We start from the raw sequence: 25,929 nt of genomic DNA, 5'->3' as shown, positions 1-25,929 counted from the left end.
GTTCGCAAAACTGTGAGAGATGAACCATGGAGGCTATTGGGATCCAACCTTACATATTTGAGCGTTTATCGGAGGAGTAAACCAATGATTTTGAAGAACAGCCAGTTGGTCGGAGATTGGAGAGCAACGTTACGGAGTGGTAAGTGTTAGCGTTAGTGTTTCTAGCAGCTGGTGTATGCAAATGTTGGGGCTGGACTACCGTGTGTGACGTAACACACAGGGGTTGTTGTAATTCCCCCGTTTTACCGCTGTGAAATGCATATTCATGATTTGCACGTGAAGGAGGAAACAATGGTGTATGAGGTTCACGGTATGTCAGTTCAATGTACCGAACTCTCCTTATTCAACTATACCAAGGTAAATACGAACAATGGAGCGTGAGATGGGCCGGAGAATCGGAGCAGCGGGAGCGGTACTGCAGTCGCTTTACCGCACCGTTGTGACGAAAAGAGAGCTGAGCCAAAAGGCAAAGCTCTCTGTCTACCGGGCCATCTTTGTTCCTACCCTCACCTATGGTCATGAAGGATGGGTCATGACCGAAAGAACGAGATCACGGATACAAGCGGCCGAAATGGGATCTCTCCGCAGGGTGGCTGGCATCTCCCTTAGGGATAAGGTGAGAAGTTCAGTCATCTGGGAGGGACTCTGAGTAGAACCGCTGCTCCTTCGCGTTGAAAGGAGCCAGTTGAGGTGGTTCGGGCACCTAGGGAGGATGCCACCTGGGCGCCTCCCTAGGGAGGTGTTCCAGGCATGCCCAGCTGGGAAGAGACCGAGGGGTAGACCTAGGACCAGGTGGAGGGATTATATCTCTTCGCTGGCCTGGGAGCGCCTTGGAATCCCCCAGTCAGAGCTGGTTGATGTGGCCAGGGAAAGGAAAGTTTGGGGCTCTCTGCTGGAGCTGTTACCTCTGCGATCCTGACGGAAAAGCGGGAGAAGATGGATGGATGGACCAAGGTAAATACAGTTTTCCATTCTATGGCACCTTTAGGCCTTGTCCACACGGACCCGGCTGTTTGTGCCACCATGAATTAATAATCACGGTTGCACTGGCCCGTCCACACGCAGCCGTGTTTTTGGAACACTGCAACCGTGATTGTTTTTACCCGGGGTCCACAGGCGGGTTTTTAGCTAACCGGGGTTTCAGCAGTTGCATGGGGACATGATAACCGCAATTATATCCATTGTTTACGGCAGAGTTGTCACAAGCACAACAGAGTGATACAAATGTTAGAGGTGAGAAAGTTGATGCTATTTATTGGCATGCTGTCGGTTATTACTGGCTCTGGCTCAACAAGATCAAACGTTTCTATACCCAATAGAAGGGTATTTGTGGCAGGTGATTCACCCCACACCTGCTCACAAAGCTCGAAAAATAAAAAAACAACTCTACCAAATCCACTCCTGCGACCCTTGTAAACGGCACATCTAAATTTCTTTTTTATTTGTTTGATTTTGTTTAAGACAATTTGTTTGGTCATATCCTCCTTCCTATGTGGAAAGTCGGCTGAGTCTTCGACGCGGTACTGCTCGATAAATAGAGCTAAAATGTCATCATGTTTTTTTTTTATCGGCTTCCCAGTCAACACTTTCAGACATTTTCGTGACTTTATATTCGATGGTTACGTTGAGGAGCAGCTCCACCTCACTGTCTGTCCACACGAAATTGTGCAGTGTTGTTGACATTGTTGCTACTGCATTTCCGCGCTTATTAACTACTCTGTGATTGGTTGAAATGCCTAAACATTTCAATTTACATCGCCACTTATTGCTTTGGCATGTGTACTACATATATTACATCACTTGGTGGTGGATTTCACAGTTGCGTGTGTAGGCAGTGTTCTTTTTAAACCACTCGTGTGTACAGAGAATTAATTTTAACAAAACTCCGGTGTCAGAAACTACCGGGTCCTTGTGAACAAGGCCTTAATAAGCAAATAAAAAAACAACCTTACATTTAATTGGCTGAAAAAAGCAATTTTTGGGTAATTTAAATTTTAAAATAGTGTATACTTGTGAATTAATTTGTTAATATATTTAGGATCAGAGGGGTCTTAATCCTGTCCAGCAAAGAAAAAATGCACATCTAACAAAGCACTCTCTTTATTGCATCATTCATTGCACATGTACTACTTGAACTTTACCGTTCATTCTGAAAGGTGCAAAATTGCACAAAAACCTTTTTTCAGCCATACAATTTCCTCATCTTTAACTAAAAATGTCATGTTAATTTGACTTCTTCAGTATTGAATGTCAGAGCAGTTCTTTGAAGTGTGCACACATGTCCTTGTCCATGTACTGTATTGTGTTGCTGCAAAGTCCCAATCTGAAAGTGAAATCGATAAAAAGAAATGTAATAATAATAATAATAATCAGAGTATGATCCTTTAACTTTATTTTTTCATGATTTTTTAGAATATTGTTTTAAAAAATGGTCATCCCTGTAAAATTGCTACTCATAATGGCGGTCCAATTTTCCAAATGGTGCGGCTCTAGCTTGGACTCACTCTAGGTACATTGGGGACATGCTCTACCAGGTTAGTCACTGTGGCAGGAGACAGCAGTGGGCGAGTTACTGCAGGTAATTAAACAGTGACCTTTACCAGCAGACAGTGTGTTGGTCTCACTGTTGCAAGAACACTACATGAAAGGTGAATAAAAAGGACACACAAACATTTAAGAAAAGTGTGCAGGTTAAAGCAAAAACATGAATACATTTACCCATGCACCGTGCACACACACGTACGCATTGCAGCCCTCTTCTAGTGCTCCTGCCATTGTCTCCTGGCAGCATTTGTTCTTCTTTTCTACCATTGTCTAACCTGTCAAGCCCTGCCAAAATATGTTTTCTGTCTCCCTGTGGCTCTGTGCACACAGACGCTACCTTCCAATTAACTGAAGAGAGGCAGACAGAAAACCGGGTTGATAAATCTGAGGAACTTTTGACAGTGAAATGTTTCACAAGGTGATTCTGTTCCTTCTTTTTCCTCCCTTTCTTTTTCATGAATCACTTTCCTGATCCTTCCTTATGCGTCACATAGCTCAACCCCTTAGTTGCCTGACTGCTCTTTTCTCTCAGTGTGTCTCTCAGACAGAGGCACACAGCACGCAAGGCTGCAAAAGGCAAGGCAGACTGTATGAAAAAGGCAACTGGGCTTTAATTACTGAGGTTGCAGCATCATTAGTGTATGTGTGTGTGTGTGTGTGTGTGTGTGTGTGTGTGTGTGTGTGTGTGTGTGTGTGTGTGTGTGTGTGTGTGTGTGTGTGTGTGTGTGTGTGTGTGTGTGTTTGTGCGTGCATGTGTAAATGTGAATGTGGTGGGTTTGATTTTTGCATGCCGTCTGACATATGTGTGTTTCAGATCTAACCATCTGCTATTCCTCAGCATCGTGCAGGAGAACAATGCCCTGGATAGCTGAACACATTAATTAAGCTGGGGCCATATTTTAATGTTATTTCAAAAATAACAAAAGGAACAACAATAACAAGCGGAAAACATCACGCGTCGGTAGAAAGTGATGGTATAAATATTAATAACAGATTTGTGCAACAAAAAGTGTGAATCCACTGCTCGTTAAAAATAAAATGTGTTTTTAAAAATGTTTTAAAAGCCCTATTGAATACATTTGAAAAATTAAAAATAAACACATTTAAATACTCAATACTATTATAAGTAAAACTAGAATTAAAATAAACAATTCCAAGACAACAACATAATAAGTGACACAATTGGGTAATATTAAACAGATCTACAAATGCTTATATTTGAATTTATTCATATGAAAAATACCTATGATATAAAGGAAAAAGTTCAATATTAAATGGTACAAGTTTGGGCAATGTGGTATATATTTGATACGTGGATTATGATATACATCACGAGAAAGCATGTTCCACAATATGAAACCTTGTCCTTCTTGAAATAAATAGTTGAAAAATAAAAATGAATGAGTTTTTCTTATTATGAGACCATTATTTGTATATCAACAGTTTCATTGAAATTATTAAGTGAAAAAAGTTATATGTCAAAATCAATATCGACACTCGCAAATGCATTTTAATCTAATTAAGATAATATGTTCATATACAGTAAGTGCATCACTTTAATGTAAAGTGTGATGTAAAACAATCTGCAATATTCAAAATATTCCTTCAACATATTTTAGATAGGACTGGATGTGAGTTAGTAGGCTATAGGCATGTATATCAATTGAAACTGCCAAATTCGGTTTGACTATATTGTTCTACGATTTCATCACAATATGATTGAATACAAGATAAATGGTCACATTGATTCCTCGGTCAGCCCTGCATAATTAATTCTGTTCACAGCTATATATAGACACACAGTTCAGCTGCTGTGCAGTGATTATTAATATTGATAGGATGTGTTGTATAATCATTAAAGCTCATATGTCTCCTTAGAGGCTAAGCTAATAGCAGAGAGCATTTACAGGGTTTCTAATGACACCACGAGGGCCATGCTATCGTTTCAAAACAATTGGGACAGGCGCCAAAGCACCGGCAGCGAAGGTGCACTTTTCTCGCTGGCTAATGACCATAAAGTGAATATACATCTCCTCTTCGTCCCGACAATCTACAGAAAAAAGCTCTTCTCCATCATGGCGGTAACCCACAGTGGAGATGATATAATGTGATCGTAAAAATGTGGTGGAGCGAGGTGGAAACTCAGAGCTTTTTTCCCTATCAGTGATAATTTGTTTTCCCCAGGAGGTCCCCCAGCCCGGGTTTTACCCGCGCCTTGACTGCTTGGCTCCCAGCATGCAGTGGGGTGCAATAAGCGCACAGCTCTGGTTCATATCTGTCATTGTAATGGTTTCTGTCCTCGCTTGGAGGCCTGTGGCCACTGACAAATAAGAAAGAGTAATTTATTTGCATTGCTCCATTATAATTCTTAGTCCAGTCTTGTCTACACTGAATACTGATTATTTTTTCTGCATCACAATCCCTACAGGCAAAATCGTTCTAACTTATAGTTAGTTCTGATTTTACATCATGTACTGCTTACATCTTATCGAGAAAAAAGGCTTTTGTTAAAGAAAATATGTTGCTGTTGTTCTATTTAGGCAAAGCACACACTTTTGCTCTTGAATTGCCCAAAGTTGTTCATCGCAAAAAGGATAGGCTATCATTTATTCATAAACCCCACTAAGAACTTCAGGAATCCAAATAAACAATTAAACAAAAGCCAAAAAAATAGCCACTATGAATAACAAAACAAAAACACTTATGAATGAATACAATTGTACATCGTGTTAAAATTAGCTTCACATATATTGTGAACTTTGCAGTTTTTAACTTATACTCTTACTCTAATGCCCATTATAGTGCCATAAAAATCACACACCACACTAAGCAGCCATGCACAGTTACAGTCAGAGCCCACACTAGTCTTTGAACTGCATAAAAGGACACGACACTGCATGATAGTCTCATAACATTAACACCATCATAAATGATACGTTCTCTTCAAAAAAAGTACAAGTTGAAGCAAACACATAATGACACCACCACTGAAAAGGTGCAAGAAGAGGACTGCACTGACAACACACAGTTAATAATCAAGGGCTGGCAAACACATCCCACACAAACTGTCCAAACAATTACACTAAAACCCTTAATCGAAACCTGAAAATCAATCTTGAGATAGAGTACTCACCGTTCAGAGTAGAGTCAGGGGTTTGGTTCGCGCGTCATCACTCCTGTTTCTCAGGTGGGCTTCATTTTGTTGGCACGAAAAACGTGCATGCAGCTGCAACAGCTTGAATAAATCCATGAAATATAACACAAGTGCTTCACGCATGGCGGTAACGGTAACTTAATCCCACTCTGTGTTTCTGCCTGGTGAAGTTGCGCGAACAAATTATCGTCACTTACTCCATAATATCAGGACATTTGTTTCTGCATCACTGTCAACTCCGCCCTCTCTCATTTTAAAGCAACGTGCTGTTTCACTCTTTGCTCAAGTGAAATTGGGATAGTTGCATCCAAACTCTTCCGTGCGTCCATGACAGATGCATGTGGCGAGAAGCAACCAATCAAAAGACGGGGTTGACTGGGGTCCTTTAAAATGCATTGACTCCTATTTATCTTGTTAAATTTGTGTTCATACAAGGGTTTAAAGGAAGGACATTATTGTAATATTAAAATCAATACACATTTAATAATGTTTAGCTGTACAATCATTATTATTATTTTATTTTTTTTACATTAGGCATACAGCACATTCATAGTGAAGTTATTTTACTCAGGTTAACATCTGACATATTTATCTATTGCTGGATTACTTGAATACTCCTGCTGTAAAACTTTTGCCAGTGCTAGCTGTTTGCTCGCTACAATTTAGTTTTTTTTGTTAACTAAAACCTTGTTTTGGTCTATCACCACAAATTACCACCTGGAAGCTGCCACCAAAAGGAAAAACATATATAATATAATTTACTTCTGCCGAGAATGAGCACAGTAGATACCTTTCAGAATCTCCCCCATAGTATTACAATATGTAATCCTAGTGGTACAAGATGTAGTGTTTCCTGCCTGTTGTTACTAGAGGTCAGGGTGAAGGTGGTGCAGCACATTAGGCCTTCATGTGGGAGACCAGAGTCTGCATCCTGTCACAGAGCTGCTATTAACATTCACAAGAGGAGAGGGGGGGAGAACACATGACAGCCTCACAACACACACACAGATCAAGTGAACCTTGTTGATGCCTCCCAAGAGTGAGGAAGCTCGCTAAATGAAAGCTCAGTATTCTTTAATGCTTTAATAATTGACATTTTGTCTTTGAGGGAGTCAAAGTCAACTAAAGTTGTTAAATAAGCGTTAAATAATACACAACCCAGTGCTTCTCCCGTCATTTAACCTTCATCCAAGAACAGCACAGTCTTGGCAGGAGACACAAAGAAGAACACAATTTGCCTGAGGAATTTCTGGCGTGACAGACAAAGTGATGGAGAAGAAAGAAAATATCGGGCGGGGTTAAAGAACGTTTTTGATATAAATATGTAAGGCCATGACCTTTTTCAATTTATTATGACCAACAACTCAAGGTTCACCTCAGCCAATGAACAACAGTTAAACACATTATCACAAATTGTTCACAAATTGGAAATTCAATGCCATGATTTACTTTTAAAGAGAACTAAATTATTCTCATTTTGAACAGTATTTTACATGTAGAAGTCCTTTTCACCTTTTTCACATACATCTATGCAATTTTGGCATGCTGACATGTGAAAGACATCAAACACATCACAGATATAGACATCAAGCCTGTCATAGCTGCCAAGTAAAACTTTAAACAGATAAGAAATGAGACAGGACTCACTCAATGTAATTGAATGAGAAATGCATTTTTCCCTGCATTATTAGTGTCTGTGGAGGCTTCAATGATGCTGGTTACCTCAGCTGCAGGCAACACACTTTAAAGGCACCACTATACAATTTAAGAAGCATGATGATTGACAGGTCGACAACTTTACAAAATGAAGATGAAGAAGGTGGGATTTGCATGTCTCTTCAGGCGGTAATGCACATATTTAACTGTACAAGTACTGTGGGTGATTTAACACCAATAATGTAGATGGGAAGACAGAGAGAGGGGAAAGAGAGATGAAGAGAAATTCAATGGGCTTTTGGCAGGGAAGCAAGATGAGAAAATATGCTGGTCAGACAGAGAAGAGAAAGCGAGCAGGAAGAAAAGGGATGGATGTGGCAAAGTGAAAGCTGGACAAGAGAGGCCTTTATTCTCTCATATGTGGCAACATTATTGGGAGAGGAAAGATTATGTTCAGGAGAAAGAGAAACACCTGCAAAATGTCCACAAACTCAATCATAAGAAAATATGTTGATTTAGGAGGTTTTTTGTTTGTTTGTTGCTGTGACATACACACTTTTATGGCCATGTTCTGTTCATTTTTTTCTGAACACCAAAATTATTTAATTGCTGAAAAAGATGAATAGAGTTGTTGAACCATGGTGCAGCATCTTCATTGAAATCTCACAACTTTGTGATAGCAATGTTTTCCACCATCTGGATTTATTGTTAGCATTCATCAGGAAAACCATTTTATTCTTTCGGTTTCCTTTTTTTATGTTTTTTGTTTTGTTTTGGCTTCGCAGCAATCTTTGTATTTTTAGTTTTCTTTTTTTACAGTTGCATCTAAACTAGAATTACTTTAACCTGTTGCAGAAATTAGTATCAATATCTAAGATGAAAACAATAAAAAAGAAAAGAAATAAACTTGCTTGGTTGAATAATTTGAGAGGAACTCCATTTACTTCTACATATTTCTCAATTCCTATTAAGAGCTTCGGCAAATACACGTAAATAACCTGATATAAGGTGGAGGGTTCAGCATTGAACACACACAGACAGTTTATATTTCATGGCTTTCACTCACAGCATTCATTCAACCTTGGTATACTCTTCACTACACGCCTGACCCTCACCACATAAAGGCCAAAGGCGCCTTCTTTCATCACACACCCACGTCACAGGCCTCACAGTTGTCAGGTAGTTCACTACACATGTTGTACCTTTCTCCTCAAACCGCTCAGTATTTGTTTTTGAAACATGCTTTGTATGTATCTTTAATAATACACAAAATTACATACATACACAATTCCAATGTTATTTTAGTATGTGATAGGTTATTGCACGTACCTATCAGTGATAGGACTTGATGTCTTTTATGAAGCATTTCTCTCAGATTTTCATTACTGAATAGGATATTTTACTGAGACTTGACATTTCTAGTTTGCCTGCAATCATGACTTAATGTTATATTGTTCCCGAAAGCCAGGTATCCATAAAAAATAAAACATGGTCCGCTGTAGATGGCTGTTTTAACACACCTACAGCCTCATGCATCAGACATGAACCGCTGACAATTAATTTGCGAATCAGCTCTACCCAGAGGACAAATGAAAGTCAGAAGCTATACAACCTCCAACAACTTTATTTTCCAACTTCTGCTAAACATTGATGCTCGTATCCCTTCTTCTATAATAGAACACAGAGTTTTTGAAGGAACAAAACCACTCACACAAGGAAAAATAAATTCACAAGGCAATGCAGAGACCAGACGGTCTCTGCATTGCCTTGTGAATTTATTTTTTACACAGAGCATTTTTTATGGAGTGCCCCATCCATTGCTGATAACTACAGTCATATGAAAAAAATGTGCAGTTCTCTTCTGTAGGAATATAGCCGCCAGAGGAGTGACTCTGTTGGCGTTCAACGCATTAGAAATGATGTGTATGAGTTTGTGTGTGTTCACATTATTAGCAAATTGGAATCGATCACAATTAATATCTCAATTTCAACATGTCTAGACACCTGAACAGCAAATTCCATGAATGAGGCATATGCAGTGTGGGTGAAGTGGTTTTCCCATTGTTAATGCTTTGGTCAATTATAGGATTTAGCAAGTTACGGTAAAGACAATATTGTCTTTTTGGTTAAGAAATTGACAGTTGCAGTTTGTGCGCAGCATGCAATTTCAAATCCAGTGATCAAAGATATTGTTGCCAATTGTCCCAGCATTTAGCTTTATGCACTGGATTAGAGACGTAGCTCCAGGAAGAAAGGTTTCAAACAAAGCCAAATTGAAATTCACATGTAATGTATATTTGGAAATGTGCATTTCTGCGCAAATTCTCTTTTTTTCCCACGTATGATAACAATACTGTAAGAGCCTTTAGGTGCAGGTGAGAGACAATACAGGATGTGATTTTATCCAATCCGCACCTTTTTGTCAATGCTCCGTATATACACATATGACTTTATAAACAGGAAAACCATACATTTTCTTTCTTTTGGTTCCATTCTGATCATGAATACTTGCTCGCATGCGGCACTGATGGACTGAACACAGCAGAGCGTGGTCTCGCCCTCATCATAATCCCACTCCGTCTGACAACACTGTATTTAAATAAAACCCTACTCGGATATATTTGTCGAAATACATCCATTGTAGTGCCATAATCATGAAGATAGCATTATATAACCAATAAACGTGCTTGAGTAGATGATGTATAACCTTTTCCTATGCTTAAATGTGCTTTCTCACAAGATAATCCAGACACCTGCTGGTAGCGTAGAAAGCTATAGTGAGAACACAATTATTAAATATGTAAATGAGGGTTTTAACGGCCAATGGATACCAAACTCATCTGTTACTGGAAATAAGCACTTTGGTGCAAGGTTTTCTGATCCTTACGTAATTGAGTGCACACTTGAGAAACATAGTATTCATGTATATTTAAACAAAACATTCTCTATGCTCTTTTAAACTCAGTGTGATTGTTATATTGCCCTATTTATGTTTTCTTTATAGCTGTAAGGCTGATTTTATGTAGGTCTCTTATAGGGCCCTATTAAAAAGGATTTTAATCGCAGTGAGACTAAAATGTTTAATAAAACAAATTGTACTATAGATATCCGTTGTTGCATCTCAGCTGTATGACTCATTTTGCAGATAGGGCCAATAGGCCAATTCACATTATCTCTCAAAACATTTAGGAATTTGTGGCTTGCACTAATGAGTTTTACCTTAAGTTCACACAGAACTGAAACTATAATTTACTGAGGTTGGTTGTTGAAACTACACTTTGACATCCTTAGCATGTCTTATTTTTTTATTTAGTTTTTAAGTTCTAAATTTAGTGGAGCAAAGTACTGTCCCAAATAAAAATGTACTTCCAAAATGTGTTAATTTCAAAAGATCATAATGCATCATCAGGTGATTTGCTAACAAAGGCGAAAATATATGTATGTATTATAATTTTATCTGGCGGGTAATTGTAGTTTGTTGAGTAGCCATTTGTTGGGAGTTTAGCAATGGAATCCTTCTGTTAATGACGAAAAAACATGGAAAAAACATATGAAAAACAACAAAATCAACAACTTTTTATCGTTTACTAAGTAAACCTGAAATCCCCTATTAAATATGTAATCTTAAAAGTTAAATACTTAAGATTTATTGCAAATGCACTGTATGAAAACCAGTATTGACAGTAGACTATAGATATCACCCCCACACACCCCATTATGAGTGTATTATTTGTGATGGTCCTGGCTCTCAGTTGGATTGTGCTGTTACTGAATTCCAGCCAATCAATCTTACATGCCCGGGCCATCATTTACTGCCTGCATTGTCTTCCAGACGGGGATATGGTGGGTGATGGCGGTGGATTACCTTATGCCATGCTTGCTAAAAGCTTTTATTCTCTATAATCATCTCTCCCTGGGACACACAAAACTCCCCTAATTAGAATCCAAGACTTTATTTCCCTCCCTCAGTCTTTTAATTCTACATCATAAAATTCAAGGCAAGAGCCTCTAGTCAAAATTAACTTCTTTTTTTTTTGGCAATAGAGTAGGACCGGAGCACCTGTGCAGGTCAGAAGAGGCAGCTTACAGGCGCTGGTGTTATGGCCGCAGGCGAGAGAGGCCATGAGAGGAGGAAATGAGTGTTGGAGTGTTTTAATAAGGGCTCTTTCTGAAGCACTTTTGCTTTATTCAGTTCCCTGTAGTAGAGAGGCGGGATTGATCAACCCATCTGGATGAACGTTTGCCCTTTGGAGAAGGTGATGTGAGGCTGGCAAAGAATCCTCATATACTGCGGCAGTAAAGGGTCAGTTAAAGTGTTTGTACATTGTGCTCCTTGACGAATGCTGTAATTTTGCACTTAAAGCTTTTATCTGTGTTTTCGTAATGTGCTTTTATCAAGATCGAACTACGTAAACATTTTCCGAGAATGTTTTCCTTTCAATCGTTAAATAACCACATTTTAAAACATGGGTGGCTATATTTATAAAAAAGTTTTTCTTTAACCAGACATCTTACATAAATTATAAATAATACATGTTTTCAGTAAATCAAATGTTCCTCTCTATCTCCTCAGAAGCTGCAAGGTGGTAAAGGGTACATTTTTCAGTAAATGCACATTTTTCTTTAATCTGTACATTTTAGGTGTATAATTCACCCAAAATCAATCACTGCATTCAGAAGGAACCTTACAAGTTTATCTTTAAGATGACACGATGGCTTTTAGTCCCGCACTTTTTCAATTTACAAAGGAGCAAAAGCGGTTCTTCAACCAATCCACTGGATTTGTACAGTTGGGGGGAAAAAAAGAGAGGAGGATTGTAAGCAATCCTCTGCTGCAGATGTGAAAGGCTTGCAGACTCACAGTGATAAAGAAACACTGTTCGTTTCATTTTCAGGACAAAGTTGATGTTCACCCAGACCCTGATGCGTCTGGTGGCATCTGACAGGAAGCTGCTAAATCACTGCAAATACAGTACAGATCAGCAGAGTGACGTCATGTATTACCACTGGCTGGAACTCCTGTGTAATATCAGTTACAAAACCCTCTTCACTAGAGGATTATTAACACATTATTCTGAAAAGTGTAGAGAAGTCACTTCTTCTACTTCCCCACCTGGCTTTCAGAGCAGATATGTTCGATGTAGCAGACCAACACATTTACATTTGAATTCAGTTTGGACTTCAATCAACAACTTCTATTTGTCTGAATTGGTAAGCAGTAGCTGTTGTTGGGGGGATTAACTCTCAAGAAGTAATATAATATCTTTAAGTCTCACCAACTCCTTCAATCTTGTTTTCTTTTATTTTCCCTATGAGTTTCATTTGATCCATTTTAGGGTTACTTAAATGGATCAAAACAAGCAGTGAGAGAGATAATTTTTCAGGGACATATTTACTTGTGTGCAGGGATCATTGTTTGGTGTGCCAGTCTTGTAACCTTTATCACACATACGTCTTATACCTAACCATCAATGCTGAGCATATCATTATTCCATATAGGAGTTCAGCCGAAGTGTAACATCAGTTTTGCTGGAACAACAAGCATTTGATACCCACAGCTCTCCTGTAGTGCTGATATAATTTATGCTGGTATAAACAAAACCACCATGGGGATGTTTGATAATGTATACACAGCTTCCCTGTTGTATAGTTTAAAGTTAATAGAAAACAGCGGGAAGGAATGCAAAAATATAGGCATTGTGGCACAATGTGACACAAAACCAAATGCTCGTACGTGCTGCACAGCAGGGATTAATCAAATGAAAGGCTTTGCAATACCTTGCCGCATTTCTGTGCTACCTATTTTGGCAGTACAAGATTCACTGGAGCATAGCACACACACATGCATTCATCTTTAAGACATTAGCATTTCTTAGGCCTTGGTTGCATCATTTTGACTGATCACTTGAACAGTATAATAGCTGAATACTGTATATACCATTGCACATTCAATCCACTCTTTCCCTGAAAATAGTGGAGACACCAAAACGCCTTTAACCAACCCTGAATATCCTTACTGATCAGAATGGAGGCCGATAGACGGATCAGACCCAGTGAATGATGTAAAAAAAAAAAGAATATATAGAGAAACATTAACAATATAGAGGAAATAAGTTTGAGGTGGGAAGCAAAAGACTTGAAGCATGTTTTGGGAATCAAATCAGAGACTCAATCTTTTAAAGGTGAACTCAGTTAAAGATAATGATGTGGATAATTTTGCCACAAATATAAGTATTTTTAGAACTAGATTTATGTTTTACAACATCTTTGAGTAAAGTTAAACTATTATACCATTTGGCACATCATTTGGGATTTGATATGGCTGCTTGAATATAGTCAACAAATATCCAATGGAAAGATGGTTAATTGTACAACTTTAAATTAGGCTTAAACTGGATTGTGGTAGATAACCTATCAACTCAACTGTGGATCAGAATACTCCTGGATTGATTATTTCATTGAAAATGTTTTATTTAGTTCAGCATTGCAGAAAATTAAACGTTCATGATATTTTTATCTTGGCACACAACAGTAGGGCTTATTTGCTCTCCTGGGTATTTTCCCAAGTGCCTTCAGTGCTAAAATGGGACATTAGCAAAAGCATCAACTGTGAATATGATTTAATCGCTCCTGAGCTCATGCTTTTTAAATTTCCTGCAACATACTTTCTTAAGCTTGATCCAAACCAATCCTTTGTCAGACTTTTGACGTTGAAATTAATAAATTAATTAGTCACACATACACATGTTTGCTGACAAAACCAACATCAATAATACGTCATACTGGCTTTTTTGAGAAAGATCATTCAACCAAACTGATAGTAGCCAAGAAACCATTCCCGACCTTGCTTTTTAGCGATGAAACATAGACATTTGAAAGCACTTGTTACCTCATCCTTTTTATCTGAGAAAGACATTGCGTAATGACGGGGGCAAAACGGGACAGACCATTAAAAAGGGATTTTTATATTAGCAACCACGCAGATATTGACTGTGCCAAACACTCCCTGCACACTTGAAATATGCCTGCTGAGAATTTGTGGATGTTTTCAATAATTACCCATTTTTTATCTCCTCTTCTTCCCTCCGTATCTTTTCATTTATGCCAACCATCCTCGCAAAATCGTGAGTTAAGAAATGAAAAATCATGCAGTCATTAGTCAAAGCAGCCATCCATTCAACAGGTAAATATGACCATCGCTCAGGCACTCAATATCAGCTCACATACTGCTGGACTCAGCAATTTAGGCTCTGGATCCCAGTGGCTAACACTGCCCTCGGGTAAACAATAAAACATACACAAACACTCAGGCATACAGGAGCAAAACTGTGCACTTACACACATGTCCATGTGAATGAACACATTTACACAAACACAGCTATATTACCACAAAGCAATTTATACTCCAGTGGCGTTCCACTCAGTAAACAAGGCTTATTATGTGACTGTAATGATTACTACAAAAAACAAAACAATAAACACAAGCCTCAATTCTGACTGACATTATTTATTCTGCATCTGGCCGACGCCAAAGCGATCTTCTGCCGGGAACATCTGCATTAAAATGATATTCCAGTGTTATTGTGCTCTTATAGCCATGCACCAGGGGCACTTGTGCTGATCCGGTTATAGAGCGGCCGTCGTCAGGAGATGGAAATCAAATAATGAATACATTTTACATCCTGATTCATTTAATTTTCTCTGCTGTTCAGGGAGAAGAAGTCTCGTTTGGAAACCGGCTGTGATTTTCCTCTTTCATGTAAATGCTACTGAGAAGTGCTACAGTGCAAACCATGCATTAATACACACACCAATGCACATTCATATTCACATACAAATAACGGTCTGAAAAGTGGCATATCTGCTCACACGGTTGATGTGGATTCATTTCCCTGCTGAATATGGTATTATTGCAAACATATTCCTACAATGTGAAATTAAATAAGCCAACTCTAGTAGCAGCAACACTAGCATGATAACACAAACAATCTAATATGTATCAACAGAGCATAAAAAGAAAAACAACAAAGGAAAAACTACAGAAGATGTAAATAAAAACAACGTTATTTTTAAGTGTTAAGTATCATTGTAATAAATACTGTATAGACAAACCAGATGCTGTGGTTCATGCCTTGACTACAAGCCCACCATGGCCCCCAAGGTAAGTCAATTTGCAAATGAGAGCTCAGTGAGGATGTCTTTTCTTGGCCGTGAAGGAATCTAATAGAAGCCCAAACCCAGGAGAAAGTTGCTAGAGGAAATCAGAACTAGGCTGAATGCTGACCCTGCCCTCAAGTGTGTCTGCAGATGGTGATGCTGCATTAGGAAACAAGAAGCAGAAACAGGACGCAGATGCTATCACAATGTTATGGGTGATCTCTGAGTGGAGGGAAACAATTATCACAGTGTCAGGATATAGTCATGTGATATAGGGACTGCTTTAGCATTGGAGCCTGTTTAGGCAGCCTGGGGGGACTAGAGTGTTTTGCTCAATGCTTTTGAGCTGCACTGAAAACACGTAAACATTGACTTTAAGTAAATGCATTTAAATCTATATTAGGTTAATTGGAATCAATAATATTAAGTTGAACCTGGTGTTTATAACTTAATAATATTGCTTTCAACTAACCTACTGTAATACAATTTTGCAAAACTTGTTGACTTAATACATTTAATTTAAGTCAACGTTTGAGTTTTTCAGAGTGCTAAGCGCCTTTCTTTTGTGACTACTCTATGCGCCTCACATTTTATTTTTACGATTAACCTGAAAGCCTTGCGTTAAAAAGCACTCAGTAGGAAAAAAGAAACCTAGTTCTCATGGCCTGGGGTCAGTGTCACATTTCAGATTCAAAATCTACTTTAACTCTTAGGTTAGGCCCATTTCATGGCTGTATGGGAACAATACATTTAAAAAAGATGCAGCAAACTGCATAACACAAACAATACCAAGACTTATTCACACAGAATGTATTTAAATGTCACACACTGACTGAGGAGACACTCGAGTGAGAAACTGAAAGTGCACATCGGGTGAGTCTGAATTTCGTCCCACCAAAGCTCCAGAAAACGATCGACACGGATGAGACCTCAGAGCTTCTTGAAGTTGAATATAATAGTATTCTCTCTCTCTTTCTTCACTTTCCCTATCATTCCCCTTCATTATCTGTCTTTCATTCTCTCGCATTCTCCGTTTCACTTTGACTCTGTCATCCTCTGTAATCTATTCGCTTTTCTTTCATTTTCAGCAGTTTTGTCTTGCCCTCTCCTTTGTTTTGCGTTCTTCCTTTATATCTCTGATGCTCTATTTCATTGTCTCTTTCAAGTTTCTGTCTCTTTTATTTTCTGCCGTTTGATCTCCTCTTTCATTCTCTCCCCCTTGTTCTCTCACATTCTCCCTTCCGTTCACTGTGTCTCTTTCTGAAACAATAACCATCCTTCACGAGCCGCTGGCGTTCACACAGTCGACTACTCATGGTATGCTGATTACGCAATACTCTGTCCCCTATCTGAAAAAACATGACCGGCTTCTCTGTAGTGCCGTGAAAACACCAGTGCAGAATGTTAAAGTGTGAAACCTTGAAGAGAACAAAAAACTTTCAGGCCCCTTTTGTTAGTGTTCAGCAATTGTGTTGTGCATGAGCTTGTCAATAAAATCCCTCTGTGAATGATGAGTTTAAACAGCCATTCAGCAAAGTGGTCATTTTTCAATGCCTTGTTCCAAGCTTCAATAATCATATATACATCATACAATCTATCAGCAGGCCCAGCTTCCCTTAACCGAGGTGACTTATGTCTTGATTTACAACAATCAATACCTCATCAGAATTATTCACCCCCTTTGACAAACAAATCAATGCATGTTTTTTAGCCCCACACCAACATCGGTGCTGTAATTCAATGCCAAAAAGGGGCAAATGTTACGATGAACAGCTCCATGGGCTCACAAATAATTCACATCTTTACGTGATGGGGACACAGCAGTAAACCCAAATTAAGCTTCCAGGGATGACTTCTTATCAGAATTCCAATTGGAATACTGCATTAGTCAACATATAGAGAAGCAGTTGTATTTAATGCAATAGTAGTTCATTCTGCAGTACCAGTTGATCTAAAATGTTGCTCTTTAAAAATAGTTTTTGTCACGTATTGCACATCATACTGTAGTGCGCGTTAAGTGGGTTTAAATGAATACATTGTTAATATTAGCATGTAGAAGATTTACAATATAATTAAAGTGAAAACACCCAACATCATTTACATTGCATTTTAGAAATAGGAACACATTTTTCTTTTGAGATTATGATTAAATGAAGATGAAGTTGACTTTACCTCAGGAATGCAACATCAGCTAATGAATAACAGGTGCCGCCAGATGTGTTGATGCAAATCACTCGACAAGAGGTAAGTGCAGATGGTTTTAATCAAACAAATACAGAACTATATTTTCCAGCATTAGCATTTATTATGTGATTATGTTTAATATTAATTCAGACCAAGGTATGTAAATGTGCACAATTTCACATTTTTCATCATCTCACCTACGCATGACTCATCTTAACAACTGAGAACAAGACCTGCAGTAAGTTGAATTCTCATGTGGGATGAAAGGTGATTATTGCTCAGCCTTGGTTTGCTGACATTCTGATCACATTTAAAAGAAAAGAAGGAAAACTTTAAGTGATTAAGATTCACCCACTTTCTGCATGGATTAGGATATGTAGGAATAACATAAGATACACAAGATAACCCTTCCTATTAGCAAAAACGTTTTTGGTTTGAGAAGTATTTTCTCTTGAGATGACAAGAGCCAGACCACTTTTGGGTTAAGTGTGGTTCATTTGAAGTAATACAGATGTCTCATTTAAAGCTGGGCTAAATTTGGTGGAGGAGTAAGTTTTTTTCTTTAGACGTCTAGGTTAAACATTATTGAATCAACATCATTTCAATGCCTACTTCAATTTAAATCAAGTACAAATATAACAATTAAAGCGTTCATCCTAATTTTATTCAAAGTGGTGTACAACAGAGAGGTGAAGAGGGTTTCACTTTCATTTGGCCTGATCTATAATGAATCGCAGGACTTTTAACCATTAACCAACGCAACACATTAATGCTGTTTGAAGATCAGGTGACACTTTTTCAAAAGCAGGAATCCTCTTTTCACAGGACATTAAATCAGACGTTTACCAATTGGGCCCTTAGGAATCAAGAGCAATCAGGCATGACAGAATCCCATCGGCCCCCACCTCTCAGTGAGTATTTATCTGATGTGGCACATTATTTAATGTATTTGCTCTACTTATGTGATCAAAAGCCCACCAGCTCCCTTGAACCCTTGCCTGTCTCTCTCTCTCTCCACGGCTGTCTGTCTGTCCATTCACGTCTCCTCCTTGCTGGGTTCTCTAACCTTCAGATGGACTTTTGTGGTAAATTCTGTACTTCCCTACAAGAAAAATCAATCCCTCAAAGGACTCAAACTGTAAAGGGAAATCAGTTCCAGGTTGCTAATGCAGGCTGTCATTCTCGCTCAGTGGAAGGGGGAGATAAAGCTATTTTTGGAGAAGACAAGGGATTGGGAAGACTTGATTCTCTTTCTCCGCCTGTCCTACTCTCAGATCTGGCCATTTTATTTAGAATCACATTTCAGGACATGTACACATAAAGACCTCAAGGCAGCCACAATCGGGCCCTGTCCATAAGCAGCTGACCTAAAATCAGTCCCAATTTTACTTTGAATGATCATATTTTCTCTTTGGTCACAATACTATTAATGTCAAACTGGATTTCACAGTTTATCTTTTTATTGCTTCACACGTTCAATCGTTATTGCTGCTGTAGGTTATTTCAAAGCGTTGGCCTTCCCTGCAGTGTAAAATAGCAGCAGCAGCTGTAGATGTCTGCTGCGTCCACTTGTATTGCAGATATTACATGTTGGGGAAATAATTCAACATTTTATTGTGTCACTTTATTTTGGAAGACGTAACAGATTATCCCTTTGGGGATAGAAAGCTATATTTAGTCTCTCAGTTCCGTAACTGATCAGTGCTCTGAAAATAAAGAGATACAATTCAATATAATCATAGTTGAACACAGTAGAGCCACTGCCAATAAATAGACAGTCAATTGACAAAATTAAAGCAAGGCTGCAAATTTTGCAATATGGTGAGTGGAATTGTATTGGCATTTCTGTCTGACTGACTGGTTGGTTCCAGGCTGGAAAAAAACTTTTGGATAAGCATCACAATCAATGCAATTTGCAGACTGGAAGCTACAGTAATAATACTTTACACGTTCACATGATTGTATTGTTATGGTCACAATAATATTATAGCACATTAATGGAGGACATTTTCATTCTTTTCATTATTAGGTTTGGATTAGTAATTATAAAGTGCACTTGGTTAAGCCATAAAAAAACATTTTTACAATTTAATAAAGAAAAATGTCTTGCATGAATACAGCTCCTGATAATAGGTATTAATCAAAGCTAACGTGTGCATCTGTTTTGGGAAACTTTAAAGAAAGGGTGCCACTTTTAATTTCTCTCCATGTCCACGAAGTGTCTCAAAAACTTTACTGGCTTGCAAGAGATACACAAGCAGAGATTACAAACCAGAGAAAAATAACACAGTCTTTACAGATTACATATTTACAGTCAATAAATCATAAATACCTTCATGTAGCATCTACTTCTACCCTAATGTAGAATATGCTCTTCTTGTTAGCTTCCTCCTGATGGAAATTGTTACATCTTTGGCGATTGAATAAACCTTACTCTGAGAGGTTTACCATGATTGGTTAGTTTTAATGTCACCCTTACATGTTGTTTTTTTCTGACTAGCTAGACAAAAATAATTAAGAACCTGATCAGGACTTTGTTTCTTTAGTGCATTTTCCTAATATAGCCATATTGGAGTGGTGAAGGTTACTTTTGACTAAGAAACATTAACATTTCATGGTAAATGCTCTTGAGAAAATGAATAAATATTGAATGAGATGTAATATCTTTCACAATTACTTGTGATTCATCCAGGCCCTCTCTTACTGAGAGGGCTTAGGGGCTGCCGAAAGTTCCCCTAACTACAGCCCGAATCAATACACCTCTGATGATTACTCCTTCATGAACAAAGCGTTGGTTGCAGGACCATTGCATTTGATTGCATTAGACTTTACAGGTATGTTAGTACTGAATGTCCACTCTCTTAAGGGGGCCAGTTTCAAATGAATATTGCAGGGAGCAAGAACCATGGACAGTCATCTCAGTGTTAAGCCTGCACTTGTCTAAAACAGTACATTTTGTGTTGATGCTATAATGCAGATCCGATCCTCTGAGGGGATAGATCCAGTTGCAGCAGCAGTTATACTTGAGGTTACAAGTTGTACTCAACTTCAAAGGACCTGATTTCTTTTGCCCTTTCCTCCCTCTCGTAATTTTCCTGCTTCGTTTTCGTGGTATCAAGCTGCTGGATATTTAAAGACATGAAATGCATGCCAGGCCCTGACAATTAGTGGGGACTGTTGCTGGGTAATTAGTGAAAAAGAAAGTAAGCCTCCAATTTTTCCCTGCCCCCCAGAGAGCATCCCCGCTCACATATTTTCACACAAACACACATGCATGCAGACATGGACCCAATCCAACTTAGAGCTAAAATACAAACGCATACAGATATATGTAGATTTACTGAGCAGTGCACTACTGACAACACTAAGTGAATTCAGGGAAGCTGTTATAGTTGTTGTACTGTTGTTTAAGAGGAGATGCAATGTTGTTTGTAGGGCTAATTGGACAGGAGGTGGACATGAAGACACGACTCAACTGATAAACACCCATACATACATAGTAGGTGTTCATTGAAGTGTTGTGGAAGGGAAGACATTAAAGATGAGTGGCAGGAAATGAATAAAGCAACAAGACGGAATGTAAAAAAATAAAAAGGCATGCTAGTAGCAAAGAAAGACGGAATATTGAATGACCACAGGAACGAAAAAACAGAAGAATGGAAAAAAAGCAGAATAACGTGGAAAGACGGGAAATAATCAGAGTGGATGAAGGAATAATACAGATAAATGTGTGGAAATAAGATGGCAGGAAATAAGTAAATCAATAAGTAAGTATTTATTTGTATTCATCTATAATAGAAAATAATCCTAATGCCCTAGCAAAACAACTTTTTTCATGGCAGACATTATGACACATGCAAAATCAGTTCTTCATGGAGAAGAAATTTAACAAACCAGAACAGGATTAGAGGTCAGAGGTGGTTTACTGAAATGAGGAGCATTTTTCATTTTGATTCCTTGAGTCCTCTCTCCTCCCTTGACCAAAGATCTTTCCTTTTCATGGAGGATCTTCCATTAAATGCACCTCAATAAGAGGATAAGCCAGGTTCTAGAGGAGCTTACAGTCAAGAAACACAACTGTATCCGAGTAGGAGGTGTTTTATAAAGTGGTCAAAATGTGCAGGATGTCTAAAGTAACTAACGTGGACTGATATGGAACCAAAGATTTTTCATTTGGCAACTTTGGCTTCTCTATTCTCGCATCTCTTCCTGACTCAAGTAAAGGGCGCAACAGAGGAGTCCATTATTTATCAATCAGTCTACAAACATACAAAACACATGAATGTGTCAAAAGGTGAATCCAAAGACAGAGGAAGGACAGTGAAGGCTGTTATCTGACCTTTAAAATGAGCTGATTTATTTAAGGTGCTGAGATGCTGAAGGACGCAGCAGCCCGTCCTCTGGCTTCAAATCAACTTTACTGGCTTTAAGTTGACACCCTCTGCGTTCTAATGTAGTTATGCATTGTGTGTTTGTGCGTGTGTATCATTCAAGTGTGTACAGACTAGTTTTTAGTCTAAGTAATTCATGAGTGCTTGCTAAGGTAGTGTGGAGAGAACCACCTCAGAGCTTATTCTGCTCCCTGCTGCAGCATAATATTCATCAATACCAAAATGCATTTCTGTTTTTTCTTTCCCGTTTTCTGTCAGTATCCGTCAATTGCAGCATTGGTTTCCGATGGGGATTATGAGTTGGTTGACACCTGCGGCCTCCCACTTTTATCATTTCTGCCTCCCATTCTCCATGCAGGTTTTCCTGCCTCGTCATCTCTCACTTCCCTATCTTTCTTTGCTTTACACCTCTCTTTCACTATACCTCCCATCCTTCTTTTAACCCCTGGTTTACACTCATACCAAAGAACATGGACTAGGCCAGCTCCGAATGGAAAGTGACCTGAGATATTTAGTTGGTGCTACATAAATGAAATTGACTTGATTTAAAGCTCTCTCCTCAGATAAACTAGAGGAGAACTTTACATTTTTTTGTAAAGTTTATATACTTAAGCCGGGCTCAAGTTCAGTTATTTGTCTTTTTATCATTCTGGCTGTAAAGATTATCTGGGTCTATGCTTACTGCATTAAAAGCAAGCACCTCCATGAGGTTAAACTTTTATTTTGTCTTATACTGACTGGTTAATCACACAATATGTTCAAAACGTATACAATTCCCAGCCATAGTTATTCTTTGTGTTTAGTAATTGTACCATATTTCAGCATGCTAACACAACAAGCTAAGGTCGCCAAATTATTAACATTTTACCTGCTAAACATCAGCATAAAACTGGTTTTGTAAGCGTGTTGAGTCAGTTAAAAGAAAAAAATATGATCCGAATTTTAGATGTATCTCTGTAAATCAACAATTAAGTCTGTTTGACCATGGCCACCAAGAAACACGTAATACAACAGAAACAACTACCCAAAAAGGGAAAACAGTGTACAGGCAAGAACTTTTTTTGTAGGCTCGAGTGACCATGTCTGAGTGAACCATTTACATGACAAGTACTGTGCTTCAAAGGCTCTGTATGACTTCAAAGGCCAGACTGGATACTTTACACTTAAGTTCAAACTCTCTCCATCATTATTTGAGGTCTGCTGAAGCTAGAATGGTTGGTCATACAGCTCACAACCAGTATATAGCTTGTTAGCTTACTGTAATAAATGTTATTCATTCAACATTTAAAAACACAGAGCTGCCAGAGTGAAGAAGGAAGAAAATACAAACACCTTTTGGGAAAGTTTTGCTTCAAAGGTGGGTCGGATTGAGTTCAATCTTAAATGTTAGCAGCATTTAGCAGATACTGACATAACTTCAAAGAGGATAGATCCTCTTTCACCCAAAAAATGCAGGAAAAGCTGTCAAAAGTCTTACCTGAATGTAAAAATAATACAGTTTAAATAGGGCAAATGAAATGTGCTAAGGAAACAAAACTAAAAACCAACAAACTCCATTGCAAGAGGAGTTACCAATACCTCAATACAATAATTAGCTTGTAGTACTAAAGCAGGATAGATGGACATGCAATCATTTGTGATCTTTTGAGAATGGTGGCTCCAACAGGATGACTTTCTATTTGTATCAAACATGTTTCCTTCTACTCGACGTCCCCACTGACTATCATTTGAGTAATTTATTCAACAAATGCCAAAGTGCGGCGATCCAGAAACTAAAGCAGACCTCGAAATGCAATCACCCATAAGTTAGAATTTGCTTTCGCAGACATGATCCAGTAACACCATCTGTGAGCGAACATCTCAGTGATATTAGTTCAGACACAGGATGTGATATATTTTCTCATGCATTTGTAAGACTTGACTCAGAAGAAGTTGCCTTTCAGCAAAGACTCTGGCAGTGAACCCTTGAACGTAACTACCCTACAGTACATTCATATCAGGGAATTTTCTAGGAATCAATAGAAATACAGTAGTGCAAACTTCCCAATACAGTGCACACTGCATGCAAAGCACACCTCCACATAAAGGTGGATGGTCCATTTCCAATCCCAATAAGTCGTACCATTTCATGTGGATGATGAGGATGAGGAGGGGTTCCACTTTTAGAGAAAGGCTCCTGGAACAAGCCTCACAATTTAACAAGAATTTGTCAGCAAACAATTGAATAACATACTTTTTAATATCTGCCATGTGAGAATAAATTAAAACTCAAATAGAATGAGTCAGTCCTCAGAAAATGATTCATGAACTCTAGATATTGAAACTTCGTCTCCAAACATGGAAATGATGAACCGAAAAAAGCTGCAGTTCATGTGTGTGCAAAGTCCTGTGCATCTACTCTAGCAAAGTGATTATGATGATGCTCCGTGGTTTGAGCAATCCACTTAACACTAAACACCTCCGGCTTCTCAGCTGCAGTGCCATTCATTTCTGACCGTCTGCCGAGCAGAGACACACAGAGAGGGACATTTCCACAGACACTGGATGATGCATAGTAAACAGGACAGAGTGGTGCCAGTCATGACTAATAAGACAAAGCTTGGGGTTGCGGTATAGCTGAATACTGGACACAGTTTCTTTAAAAAATCTGCTTCAAGCAGACCAAGAGAGTAATCCGGCAAAGCAAAATCTGCCACATCACTGAGCCTGAGCCGTTACTCTCCAAAGTACAAAATCAATGTTGCTCAGGATGAAAAGAGAGTGCAAATATCACAAAGATGGAACACAGCAAAGTCAAAGTAAAAGAAGACTTACCTCTCTGTCAGATGCCAAAATCACAGTCTTGGACAAGTCAGAAAACCATAGAGCTGGTTAAGCAGCTGGCGCTCCTCGATATACAGTGATACAGGAATCGTGGCTTGCCAGAGGGGAACTCTTAGGAGCCCTAATTTCTTCAGATCCTTTCTGTGATTTATGGATGATCTGTAGTCTGGTGTTAGAGGCTGGAGTCCAGCAGAACCAGCAGCAGACGGCTCATTTCCATGTGCAACACGGGTGCCTCTGACATGCTTCTTCTTCCCTTTAGAGGAGCGGGGCGCCTCAGGCAGCGATATAGCTGGGGCAGAAAAGTGGACAGCAGCAGCAAGAGTATTTGTAGTTAAAATAATAATATTCCTGATTGTGGACAGAACTCAGCATCCTTCAGTGGACAGATAAAGAGGAGAAGAAGAAGAAGATCCAGCGCACCAGAACTGCAGAGCGCACAGACGGCGCAGCACACAAACTGTCGCTTAAATCCTCCCAAAATGGGATGATTCTAGGCAGGAGGCAGGCAGATCAACACAGCTCAGATGGAAGAGGTGCTGTTGCATCAACATTGTTCTGAGTCTAGTTTTCTTTCTTTTTTCAAAAGAGTAAAAAGAAGAATCACCACTAAAGCTCCAACAGAATCCCCAACAGCATCATTTCCTCTCCAGGCTTCCTCAAGTCTTCACAGTACCAAGTGTGACTGAGCGAGAGAGAGTAGGGAGACTGTGAAAGAAGGGGAAGTGCATGCATGCATGTGTGTGTAAATGTGTGTGTGTGCAATAGAGGAAGATAGGCAGTGAGTAGTAAGCGGAGAGCAGCGAACAGGCGGGAGGCTACGAGCGCAAGTGGAGCCGTAGAGCGATGTGAGAGGAGAGGAGGATGCTTGGGGAGGAGGATGAGGAAGGTTGGGGGGAGATGCCCAGAGAGAGAGAGAGAGTGCAAGAGAGAGAGAGAGAGAGAGAGAGAGAGAGAGAGAGGCACAGAGAAATAGAGAGAAAAAGGGAGCAGCTAGCTCTCACTGTCAGTGACTACATT

The sequence above is a fragment of the Eleginops maclovinus genome, chromosome 11 (assembly GCF_036324505.1).
Source record: "Eleginops maclovinus isolate JMC-PN-2008 ecotype Puerto Natales chromosome 11, JC_Emac_rtc_rv5, whole genome shotgun sequence".
Lineage (NCBI taxonomy): Eukaryota > Metazoa > Chordata > Actinopteri > Perciformes > Eleginopidae > Eleginops > Eleginops maclovinus.
Note: the sequence above shows the minus strand (reverse complement) of the source record.